The sequence below is a fragment of the Macrobrachium nipponense genome, chromosome 6 (assembly GCF_015104395.2).
Source record: "Macrobrachium nipponense isolate FS-2020 chromosome 6, ASM1510439v2, whole genome shotgun sequence".
Classification (NCBI taxonomy): domain Eukaryota; kingdom Metazoa; phylum Arthropoda; class Malacostraca; order Decapoda; family Palaemonidae; genus Macrobrachium; species Macrobrachium nipponense.
Window position 1 is genome coordinate 36421013 of NC_061108.1, and position 12154 is coordinate 36433166.

Below are 12154 nucleotides of genomic sequence, written 5' to 3' on the forward strand. Positions count from 1 at the left end.
GGAAATTTAGCATTTGGCAAACTGTTATCGCACCCGTTAAAACCTAGGGGTCAGGATTTTCCTTCGTATAAGTAAACAGTGCTATGATTGCAATGCATGTTTTGTGTATTCTTGCACATGTTCTGGGTACTCTATCGATTTGTAGAATGTGGTAGTACAATAGTATGATCAGCGAGCTTCCTTTAATGTGCATTATGACTAGAAAAAAAAGAACACCCTGGCTGAATTTTATCATTTAACATGCATTCACTCCTAAAACTCTTACATCAATAAATTGCATATCGGAAGAAAATTTGGTAAAAAAAAAAAATGCAACAGACCATAGCTATCAAGAAAATGTTCTATAATACAAATTTAAATATATTACTTGGTTTACACAGTTTTCGTGCCCCAAAAAAAGGGAGTAATTACCAACTCGTTCTGGTACTAAAAATAAACATACACTCAAGTCTTCAAGTGTAGAACAATTCAGCCAACAAGCATGGAGGACATTTGCATATATAAATATTAATAAAATCTGAAGCTGAGAAACATCAGTGTGAGTGAAACAACCAAATTACCCTTCCAAAAATCACGGCACCGATATTGTGAGGAATTCCTCTCACAACGATTTTATTTTCTAATGCTTTTGTGTATTCACTTGTTTCCGTGCTATTTGTCTTTTATTATAGTTATTAGTGTCTGTCTCATAAGAGATTATTGATTGATTTTCACTGCGTATTGCCGTCTGTCAGGTAATCGACAGACAGGAACTATGTTACTGAATTTGTATTCATGTGAAAACCAAATATATTTGCATGCCCATAAATTCTGTAAAATATGTACGTCTATATTGCATGACATATTAAGGGTGAACGAACCACATCTACTCGAGAATGACATTCTTAACATTATTTTATCTGATTTTGCTATGTTCTAGTAAGTAGTATCTGTGGTGCGGTTAGCACAGAGGGGATGGTTTTACACAAAGACGAAGTCTTTTGACATAAACGTCAGTAGACGTTTTAATAATGAAGTATAATTACTGTTTTAGTCATGATAATTCATTTGTCCTTTATATATATATATATATATATATATATATATATATATATTATATATATATATATATATATATATATATATGAAATTCCTCTTGGTGAATGTATTGCGCATATCACGTATGGTAAGAGTTGAAGATGTTATTGGGTCTTGTTTGTGCCTCTCGACAGAGAAGCCATTAGGAGAGGTCAAGCGATTGGGATTCGGGAGGGGAAAGGAAGGGTAGTAGTTCGCTTCTTTGCGTGCCCCTCTAGGGGTGTATGCGTATGTTCGTAGTACACTGTCTGGGCGAGATATCGCCCAAAATTGTATTAAAACACACGACCAATTAATTCACTACATTTAATAAATATGTTGTAGTTGCACACTATAATATTTGGAATTTATTTTTGACAACGAACTTGATAATTATTGTAAAGTTTTTTTATGTTCATGAAAACCTTGTACGTCAGTTATGCATTCGTGGTAATTGTATAACTTGTCTCTGTCACGGGCGGTTTTTCCCCGCCACGACATTAAGATACGAGAATAAGAATAATAATATTGTACATATGCACTGTTATCAGTCTTCTTGCCTGGAGACACTGGTCGGAGAATGGTACTGTGTCATAGTTGACACGGTGGGTTCATATGAAGACTGACGTTTACGCTGCCTGGAAAATAGGGTAGGCCTGTCCTACTCCTACCTGCTATTACATGATATTCCTTGTGTGTATGGGTCTTACTACTGATGAGGCCAGGTGATGTCTTCCCACTGGGAGGCAATTGAAGTGTTGATTTCCATTTTAGGGGTATTGAAGAAAATTCCTGGTATTCAGCTTGTTTCTTTATTACTCATTACACCATGCCGAATTTCTCCCAAGCCTAGTCTCCTGGACTTGATTAATTCACCTAGTCTTCAGAACTCCTGGACTAGATCCCCTGGACTAGATCCCTTGCAAGGGATAGATAATCATTTGTATTAATATTTGGTAAAATAGCCAAAATGAAGAGCGGACAGGTTGACGACCCCTCACACGAAAGCATTCGTGATTCTTACACGTGTTGTTAGTATTACCAAAATGCAGACGAAAGATTCAGGGCAGCGCTCCCATACTCAAAGTGAAAGATAAACAAAACAAGGGACTGGCTACACTGCCACTCTCGTGCCCACAACTAAAACATTTCACAGTTCCAATCACTCTTAAAACAGTAGTGTAAAGATATTAGAGGAGGATGACGAATCAATTCCTAAATAAATCACTAATAATTAAAGGAATATTTTTCCCATTACATCTCTTTTCCCCAACAAAACCCGAATGCAGGACGGAACGAACAAATTCTTGGCTCAACTTTTGAAGTGACCTGTTATCTAATATTGTGTAGTGATGTGTGTGTGGATTTAGAAAGGGCGATTGCCCTGATTCTTTGAATTTTGTCGTAATTTGTTTCATTTGCGTGCCATTGATTTACAATTCCAATTGAGTGATTAATTTTATTTGTCACTTATATGTTATTACTCTGATATGTTTAACTTTTAGTTATCAAATTAATTTTAACTGTAAATTTATCAAAAGCTTTTCAATATCCCTCGATTTTATTTCATTTTTCCTATGTTTCAGTTTTGTGGATGGTGAATATAAATTGATCTGATAAACCTTTATTGTCTTCATACTTTAAGGTTATGCAAATAATTTTTAGAAACGAGATAATACAGCGGTTCTAAGGTCTGAAAATCAACCCGTGAGCACTCGCAACATTTTGAAGAGAGAGAGAGAGAGATGAGAGAGAGAAGAGAGAGAGAGAGAGAGCGAGAGAGAGAGAGAGAGAGAGAGGAGAGAGGAGAGAGAGAGAGAGAGAGAGAGAGAGAGAGAGAGAGAGAGAGAGAGAGAGAATCTACAAGGACTGCTCCGAAGTGAAAGTACTTAATTGTGTTACTACTCATTAATGATATTGGTGTGTTATCCTCGTTAATAATGAATTGGGTTGAGAGATGTCTCTCCGTAATTTAGAAACCGCAAAGGGAGTTTTGTGGAGTTGTGAATTTGACGTCGACTTTTTATTTTTTGACGACGACTTTCTGGTGTCGTCGTCACGAATTTTGAAAACGGCACCGATCGAATTCAACCCATCGCTACCGTCGACTTTATTGTTTTTTTATATCTCGGAAAGCGTGCAAATTAAGTCATCAGTTGCAGGATGGAGTTCTTGGTACAGTGGACAAGACTCAGGGAAAACTTTCCTGAATTTGCTGATCTTTATACAGATAAGCATGCTATATCGTGAATATCAGATTGTTCTATAGCCTAGGTCTGCTCGCAGTTGTTATTGTTATTATTATTATTTTCGCATTAGCAAATAGTATAAACAAAAATCTTTAAAATTTTTCCAGTGTTTCTCTAGCTTAATTTATAATAGTCTGGGTTTGTAAACAAGGTTACGAATAGCCTATCTAGGCTAGCCCTGGCTTGTTTTTTTAAATAAAACTTTTCACGTCTTTTTAACCAGGACTGGACCCAAAGACTTTTTTTTTTTTTTTTTTTTAAATTCTATGCAGCATCATTTAACACATGCAAGCACGACCCACTAGTGGCTTTGTGTTATAAAGCATAGTTGTTTTATCATTCCGGGAAGTCACAGCTCAGATGGTTTGTTTACGTTTTGACGACGACAACCACGGTATGAATGAAGAAGAACGTGTGTGACAACTAGAGTACGGAATGACGTCGACCTCTTTGGAAAGTCGACGACAAACTCAGAAAAAGTCGACGGAAATTTTGCTAGTGTGACAGCGCCTCACGGCTTCTAGCGATTTTTGACCAAGTAACAACGTTAAGCATATACAGTCCACTTTAAGTCCATCATTTTCGCCACAGATATGAGGTGTGGGCTACGCTCATGAAAAGGGAATGGGTCTTATTTACAAAATACACATTTGATTATAAGATCCACCGAAGGTTAACAGAAGAAACAGCGAGGGCCTATGTTGATGTTTGCAGCACTTAACTGTGACAAACACAAACCCTCTTAATATTATTATAAGCATAAACGTCACGCACCATAATTCTTTAATCTGGAGCACTAATATCATTATTTTGTCTGCCTCTGTCTTTTATCTAATCTCGACGCCAGGCATGATGTTGATAAACGTGTAACCCCATTTGCAGCGAACCTTGAACTAACCTACTGTTCGAGGTTAGCTTTTGGGTTGCTACAAAAATAACGTTAGCTGTATGTTGCAGGAACGTTAGCCGACAGACTATCAATTTCAAGATGTTAGGACAACGTTGTTTCAACGTTATGTGATAGCACTTTACAAATTGTCATTGATAGTATCGATCTGTCCCATTAAATACACTCTACAGAATTTGATATATTTCCTGAGAAGGTTATAATGTTACTTGTTATTGATATTAGCCTTTACATAATACCTACGTTGCTGCAACGTTAAACTAACATTGCCTGACAATCTTCTTCCAAGAAGTGGATTTAGTGCTATTAGACTTGCGTGATAAGGTCCACTTTACCATTGAACATCATTATTCCGTAAAAAACCGCTGACATTGCTCTTATAGACTCTGATGTTTATCATAAGAAGGTTTTGGTATTATTAAATCGAGATTCAAATTTCCCGCGATAGTAGTTCGATGTTTGGCCACAACGAGTAGCTGGCGGACCGTGTTTATGGCGGGAATTACAACGAGTATCTGTGCCTGGCGCGACTTTTGTTGTTGTTTACAGGTAACTTGTCGTACAAATATGTTTAGATAGATCTACAGTACTATTCTGCGACAGCCTAGACTATGGCATTGCGGTTTTGTATGCAGTTTTACCTCCTGAACAAGAATTTTAAGTAATATTCGGACGACTGTAATTAACCCCCGGGGGCCAGTACTAAACAGGGAAATACATTTGACGCCCCAATCCCTAATGGATGTCGTATCCGCGGTTACGTTCCTTGCAGCCCGTACGGAACTATTCTGTAGAATTACCTTGCAGGTCCCAGCGCTTGGGCTATGCCCTAAATTCCATGATCAATCAATCAATCAATGTAGAATTACCTCCACTAAAGCTAACCTCCTAGCTGGGGGCCTCCCCCCCTTTTTCTTACCTTATTAACCTAATTGGATACATGTTCCTTGCTGATGGTTTGCGATACTGCCATCCCAGCAGTTTTCTTCATTTTTCTTTATGTAAAAAAATAGTAAGTTCAATTTTTTTTTTATATATATTATTAGGCTAGATTGAGGCTAGGTTAAGAAATGTTGGGTTAGCTAGGTTGTGTTTTTACATAGAAAAAAAAAACTGCTGAGGTCATATTTACTTATTATGAAAAATTACCGTATCTATATTAATTTTTTCCTCAGTTATTTACAGACGTTGTGTATTGCAAATGTTTCATGTTTTGTTGTGTTTTATCTAAAAAAAAAATATATCTTTACTGAATAAGGTAAGAGGTGGGTGTGTTTTACTGAAAAAGTTATTATCTTATTTTCAAGGAAAGAGGGTTAGAAATGAATTTCTGTCGTGAATATTACCAGAATGCGTAAGTGAGGAGATGCTTCGAATTATTATAAAATATTGATTAATTTTAAAATATTGATTAAAGTTGTCACTCACTGCCTAAATTCAATACTTTTGTTATTGTTCCCTCTATTATAGGCCTAGGCCTATTGCAGACTAGCCTATAATGCTTAACCTAACCTATCACACTGCATATCATTGAAAGGACAGGAGGCTTCAGACCAGGAGAAAGGTGTTGGCAAAAGAGAAATTAGACCACCTTCTAAACTTGCTGAGGTCATTGATGAAGAAGTGGTCAACAAGAGGAGACAAACAAGCATTGCAAGGAGAAAGCATCCCATCCTCACTTCAGATGATGACTTCCGAAGATGACAGGTCACATCCAAAACTTCACTTGCCCCATTATTCAGGTATGTGTTAAATAGTGTATTTTCACTAGAGTACAGCTTAGCTATGAAAATCACATAGGCACATATTATCTTGGACATTACTTGTTTCTGATTTATATTCTACCTGGGTTTAGAATTTTACATTTGTTTACTATAATGACTTGATTGAACTATCTTAGCCAAATTAGTAAATACTGTAAATATGTCTGAAATTGTATGTTACTATTATTGTTATTATTATTATTATTTTCTTCTCTTGTCCATTTCTTCCTCTGGTTTGCTTCTGTAGCTCCAGTCTGGTTGTTGGTTACTGTCGTTGTGGTGGTCAGTTGCTGGATGACGACCTCCAATTACCTGACCGTCTTCCCCTTCAGTTAGGCTGAATACCTGGCTGCTGGACGAAGCTCCTCTGTTGCCAAAGGTTCCATTTTCGTCGTTGTCGTTTAATCCTTCATTTCTTTCCATCATTGCTGAGTTTTGCTATTTAACCCATAGCTGGACCCTACCCCATCAGGAGTAGGTACTCATTTACAGCAGAGTAGACTGAGGAAATTATGGTAAAGATCCTTTCCCAAGGAATCAATGCCGAGGAGAGCAGTCACCCATCCAACGACTGACCAGCCCCAATGTTGCTTAACCAGTCAATTGACAACCTATTATTATTATTATTATTATAGAGGTTAGTGTATTGGAGCAAATAACCTTGATATATGGCATGATTATGAATTTTTTATAGTAAAAGTGTATTGCTCTATACTTGTATCTTCTACCCTTTGCCCAATCCTCTCATCTGATCATCCCTATGATTTTCCTCTCCTCCACAGTTGGACACTTGTAGTTCAGGCTTAATACAATAGATAGTACAGAGAACATTTATTTATTTCAGAGGAAATTGGTCTACTTGATAGTCCTACTGCTTCACCAAGTACTACTCAGTCCTCACAAAGATTTGGTCTCTGTTGGTCCTACTACAAGTACTACACCTTCAAGAGAGATTGCAGATGTTAGGAATACAACAGAACTGTGTGTACATATATGTAGGGACAATTAGATAGGAAAATCCACTGGTCGAATGATGGTAGAAATATCTAGGGTTATGGTAGAGTTAGGGTAGATGAAAGCCAGAAGGAGGTAGAGGTGTGGTAGGAACAGAATGCAGGCAAAGCAGTTTGGAAAAACGAGACCAAACATAGGCAGCAGCTTGCCAAAACAAAAAGTTGTAAACTCCATTGGAAAATCTGAACTCTGACACCTCCAGTGGGTGGTTACCGTAGACTAGGATAACCAATAAGACTAATAGAGGGGTGGCACCAGAAGTTAGAAAAGCCACTCAAGAAGAAGTAGGGTGTATGCTAGTAGAAGTTAAGGAGGAGCTTCATTGTAGAAGTTAGGTTGAGACTTCACTTGAGGTCTCAGAAAAGTTCAGTTAAGAACAAAGCCTTATACGGGGAGGCTGTGTCGATGTAATCTCTGTTCCCTGTGAAGTGTTGTGTAGTGTATTAACTGTTAAACTAGTGCTCCTAAATAATAAGTCAGATAAACGAAGTGGTGGTTAACTTTCCCAGAGTCCCTGCACCCCAACAGCTCCTGAGAGACTAGCTAAGTGATTGATTATGATTTCAGAATCTACAGAAGTCCAGTGTAAGTGATATAATATATAATTACCTGTTCCTAAGAAAAGAAAAACTCAACCACAAACAAATAGAGGAAGGTTATCCCATATAACACTTTACTCCTCAAATGAAACCCAGCTACCGAAGAAAGACTGACTAATAATAAAGAGATGAGAATAAAAGGGAACCTCCGTAAACCCATACACAACACAGAAGGTATATGTTTGTGTGTTGTCATGGGCTAGAATTAGTGCCGTTTGTTGAGAGTGAACAATGGTTAGAAATATATATACCCATAGAGTGAATATTAGCGTGTAAAAAAAAGGTAACAGTAAATGCTGAGATATTAAGTAATATTACAAATTCACCTTCAAGGGGATCTACCCTGTCAATTGGGTCTTTAGTCACTGACAGCTTGTCACAACAGTCACACAAGCCCACAGGCACCAACAGGATGTCTTCAAGAAGACTTGACTTCGTGAGGAATGAGCACTTGCAGGACAATCCCTTTCCTTTAAAAGGTTATTATTATTACTTTTATTTGATTTATCTTTTTGAGTAAGCAGAGACTAGAGGAGAATTTTTTTTCCTTCATTGGCCTGTAGGAGTCCACTGCTGAACAAAGGCTCCCCAACTTGTTTCATGAATTGCAGGACCGCCAGTTTTTGCCTTGTTTTGCCTGCAAACTTTTGTATCTCATCTCTCAACGTCTTGTCGCCTTTTCCAACTCCAGTTGGTGTCGTGTCCTATCCCCTAGTTGGGAGCTCCCTGGTACAGCAGGACGTCGGAGATCAGAATAAAATAAGATCTACTGTTTCTAATTTGATGGTCCTCTTATAATTCTAGGTTTATTATGCATTTCAGGTCTTGAAAGTTAAATTGACAAGGTAAAATCTGACACTGAAGAGGTTAAGAGGGCGTCATCCCAGTTTAAAGATGAAATCTTGGAAGCAGTTAGAGATAGAAATTTTGATGATGACCCTAGAGAAAATCTAAACCAGCTTTTCCCCATCATTCTGACTTCTGAAGAGGAAGTGGAACAGTTTGAAAAAACACTCAGAAAAGCCTTATAGAAAGTCAATGGTAAGCATACATTTTTTTTTTTATATGGGTACCCATTTCTTCGTTGCACAACATTATTTTGTAGGGTTTAAGACAAAACTAAAACAGGTTGCCAATAGAATTACACCATTCAGAATTAAAATGAAGTCAGCATTATAGAGCCTTTAACAACAATGACTAAAGTTTTTCCTTTTGGAAAACTAATACGTATTAGTTTCTGTTAAATACTGCGTGGGATATCGTTTCACGAGTTTTACCAAATACTCTGGAATGTACCTTCATTTTACCTTGCCATAGATTTATCTGAACCCTCCCCTCATTATATTGCAAATTGTGGTTCTCTGTTTTTTGTAGCCTACCCTAATCATTGTTTCATTTATCTTGTCAGGTTACTGAGCTGGCTTCAGTGTATGCAAATAAAGATGAGAAACCAGTGATCCTCTGATGGGTCATGAGACACCTCATGACAAAAGAAATTGATGGGGGAATATTCGTTGAAGGGATCAAGAAGAAAGAAAAAAGAAGTCTCTTTGATACTAGACCACATGGATTAATTCGTGGTAAATATTTATTATTTTATTTATCATTTATTACTAATTGCATTCAAGTTTCAAATAATGTATGTGGTACCTGCATACTTTTGGGGGGCATTATTTAAGATTTAAATATATTTTAGACTATTTGTCCATCACTGATCACTACCATCCCTCTTGCACATTGCACAAGGCCACTGTCCAATAACTACAGTGGTCCCTCACCCACAACATTGATCATAACCAAATAGTTTTAACATTATTCACTCATAAACCTTTGGACTCCAGTCTATTCTTCCAGAATTAATACCAAGTCATCTGCATAATGCAACTCCCCAAGGAACCCGGGTCTCTTGAAGTCCTTAAATAGATATCACCTCCATAATCATGACAAACAGGTTACAAGTACTAATATACTAATATCAGTAATAATATTAATTTGTTACACAATTAATTTAGACATTAAGCTTCTGATCATGAATTTAATGTGCTATTCCACATTGGGAGAGGCAGAAGGTGGGTAGAAAACTATAGTTCAACACTGCATCCTAGTCCTAAGCCCAGCAGGACTCCCTTTTACTTATTGAAATGTGTGATTGTTGTGTCGGGACATATGTGTCAGAGTTGTGTGATTGTTGTGGTATGGATGTTGGTGTGTGTGTGGGTTGAATGATTGTATTTCCTAATATTGGCTTTATATATTTTCGTATTGTTTTCTTTACACCTTTCCTTTTTCATTATTTATTAATTGTATTTTTTAATTTTGTTTGGTTTTGCTATTCTCACTATTGTTCCCTTCACATACCTCATATAAAAATTTTTTTTCTTCAGGTGTTGCCATTAGATTTCTGACCAAACAAGATAAGGAAGCAGACATCGTGATAGATGACACTATTGTGGCCGTCCTCAAATTTGCACCACATGGGGAAGGAGGGGAAAAGTTGAAGCCAAGGTCAAAACCAAAGGAGATCAAGGCCTCTCCATCCGCCTCTTTTCGGACACCTAAAATGCTGCATAACCCCATAAACTTTTTTGCATTCTTGTGACTTGTGCTCCCTCTTCATGAATTCTTGTGTAAATTTATAAGTATTACTACTATACACTGCATTTTATAAATTAAGTAATTTTCTTTAACTGGTTACAGTACAGTATAGTGTCCCCATATTTATTTGTCCAACGCCTGTGGAATAGTTAACTGAGATATTGAAAAATTATGTATCATCCTTGTGGATAGAATTATGAGTAAATGTGTAGACTATATATAGTTTAACATCATGGGTGTTTCAATTAATTCTTGGTCTTCCTGTCCTCGGAGTGGGAGTAAGGCATTATAGATAATTAGTGATTTTTTAGGCTAAGGTGTGCAATAATAAAAAGGTTCTACATGCCATATTCATATACAAATTGTATAATTATGATATCTTAGTTGTATTTCCATTTCTTTTTATGGGAACACATTTTAAATAGCTAATATTTCTGAACTGTGTGGAGTGATTCATCATGTTCTTCCACATGTCCATCCCTTAATCTCAGATACTGTTCCTTACCCCTCACACCTCTCCCTAACCTATTCATAACTCTAGGTTAAACTAACTCCCTTCACATGTTCCTAAGAACTTAAGCTTAATCACATTTGTCAACTTTTTACCCTTCTCATACAGTCAAACAGTCACTGGCATTCCAAACCTTTCTATTCTTAACTTGCTTATCTTGACATTTATAAGCTCCCAAAACTTTTCTGCTCTCTATGGAATATCGATCACCTCCTTCAAAAATATCAGAAACTATTTGAAACCTACAACCCATATTTTCCTTACTATACTTATTATTTACTCCTATCAACAGTCCCCCTCTATTTGTTCATACTATACACACATTCAAACGTTTCACCAGTGCCTTCGCCTTTTCCTTAAATGTCCCACATGAATACAATTGAAACTCAAACTAAAGCTATTAAAAATAAAGCACTTGTCTCCTACCTAATCCCTGTCTTTCTGTGAGCGTGAGTGAGCATTATACACGCATATAGTGTTCTTGGGAGTCCCTCTACCTGCTATGTAGTTGCCACTATATGTATTTCACTGTGTACTTTTATACTTTGTAGAATAAAAAAGGGTAGAACAATTTATTTTAAATTTTATTCACCTGCATATATATATATATATATATATATAATATATATATATATACATATATATATATATATATAATTATATATATAGATATTTAGATATTAATAATATATTATAATATATATATATATATATAATCTATATATATATATATATATATATAATATATATATATATAGTATATATAATTACATAGTTGCCTGATTTTTGTTTGTATGGTGTTTTTACGTTGCATGGAACCAGTAGTTATTCAGCAACGGGACCAACGGCTTTACGTGACTTCCGAACCACGTCGAGAGTGAACTTCTATCACCAAAAATACACATCTCTCACTCCTCAATGGAATGGCCGAGAATCTAACCCGTGACCACCGAGGATGGGACGCTAATACCATACCAACCACGCTGAGGCGCTCATAGTTGCCTGATAGTTACTGCTTGGTTCGTTGATTGACAGAACTAACCTTTTGTTAACGTTACCTCAAAGTTAGGTAAGTCACTGAACTAACGTTGTGCCAACATAAACAAAAAACAAAAAAAAACATACGTTTTAACGTTTTTAGTTTGTTCCCAACGGTGGGCATAGATCTGCCATACCATTGTGCTAACGTTAGGATAACGTACTTTGCAATGGGGGTATGCTATAGCTGTGTTAGAAATTCTGTATATTTTTAGTTACAAAAAGAAATCTTTTAATCTAAAATATTTTTGGAATAAACGTTCTATACAATATGTGTTACTTAGGAGGAATATGAATACTGTATACACATAGACTCATTTCTTTGCAATCTTTTAAAGGAAATAGCAATAAACAGTACCTATGCAGACAGCTTACTACGCAGCCAATACTTGCTGAATAACGAACGAATGGGTACAACTGCG

General features: G+C 36.5%; 1 long non-coding RNA gene across 2 annotated transcripts; it reads left to right on the top strand.

Moving 5' to 3' along the window:
- The first annotated feature begins 4401 nt into the window (after positions 1–4401).
- Positions 4402–11269, top strand: LOC135216306 (uncharacterized). Of its 2 annotated transcripts, none has more exons than XR_010314851.1 (5): positions 4402–4761; positions 5750–5954; positions 8411–8629; positions 8997–9168; positions 9973–11269. It is a non-coding gene; the product is annotated as an uncharacterized LOC135216306 (long non-coding RNA). The 2 variants fall into 2 exon arrangements; XR_010314850.1 differs by having other exon boundaries at positions 4404–4761; positions 5755–5954.
- The last annotated feature ends 885 nt before the right edge of the window (positions 11270–12154 follow it).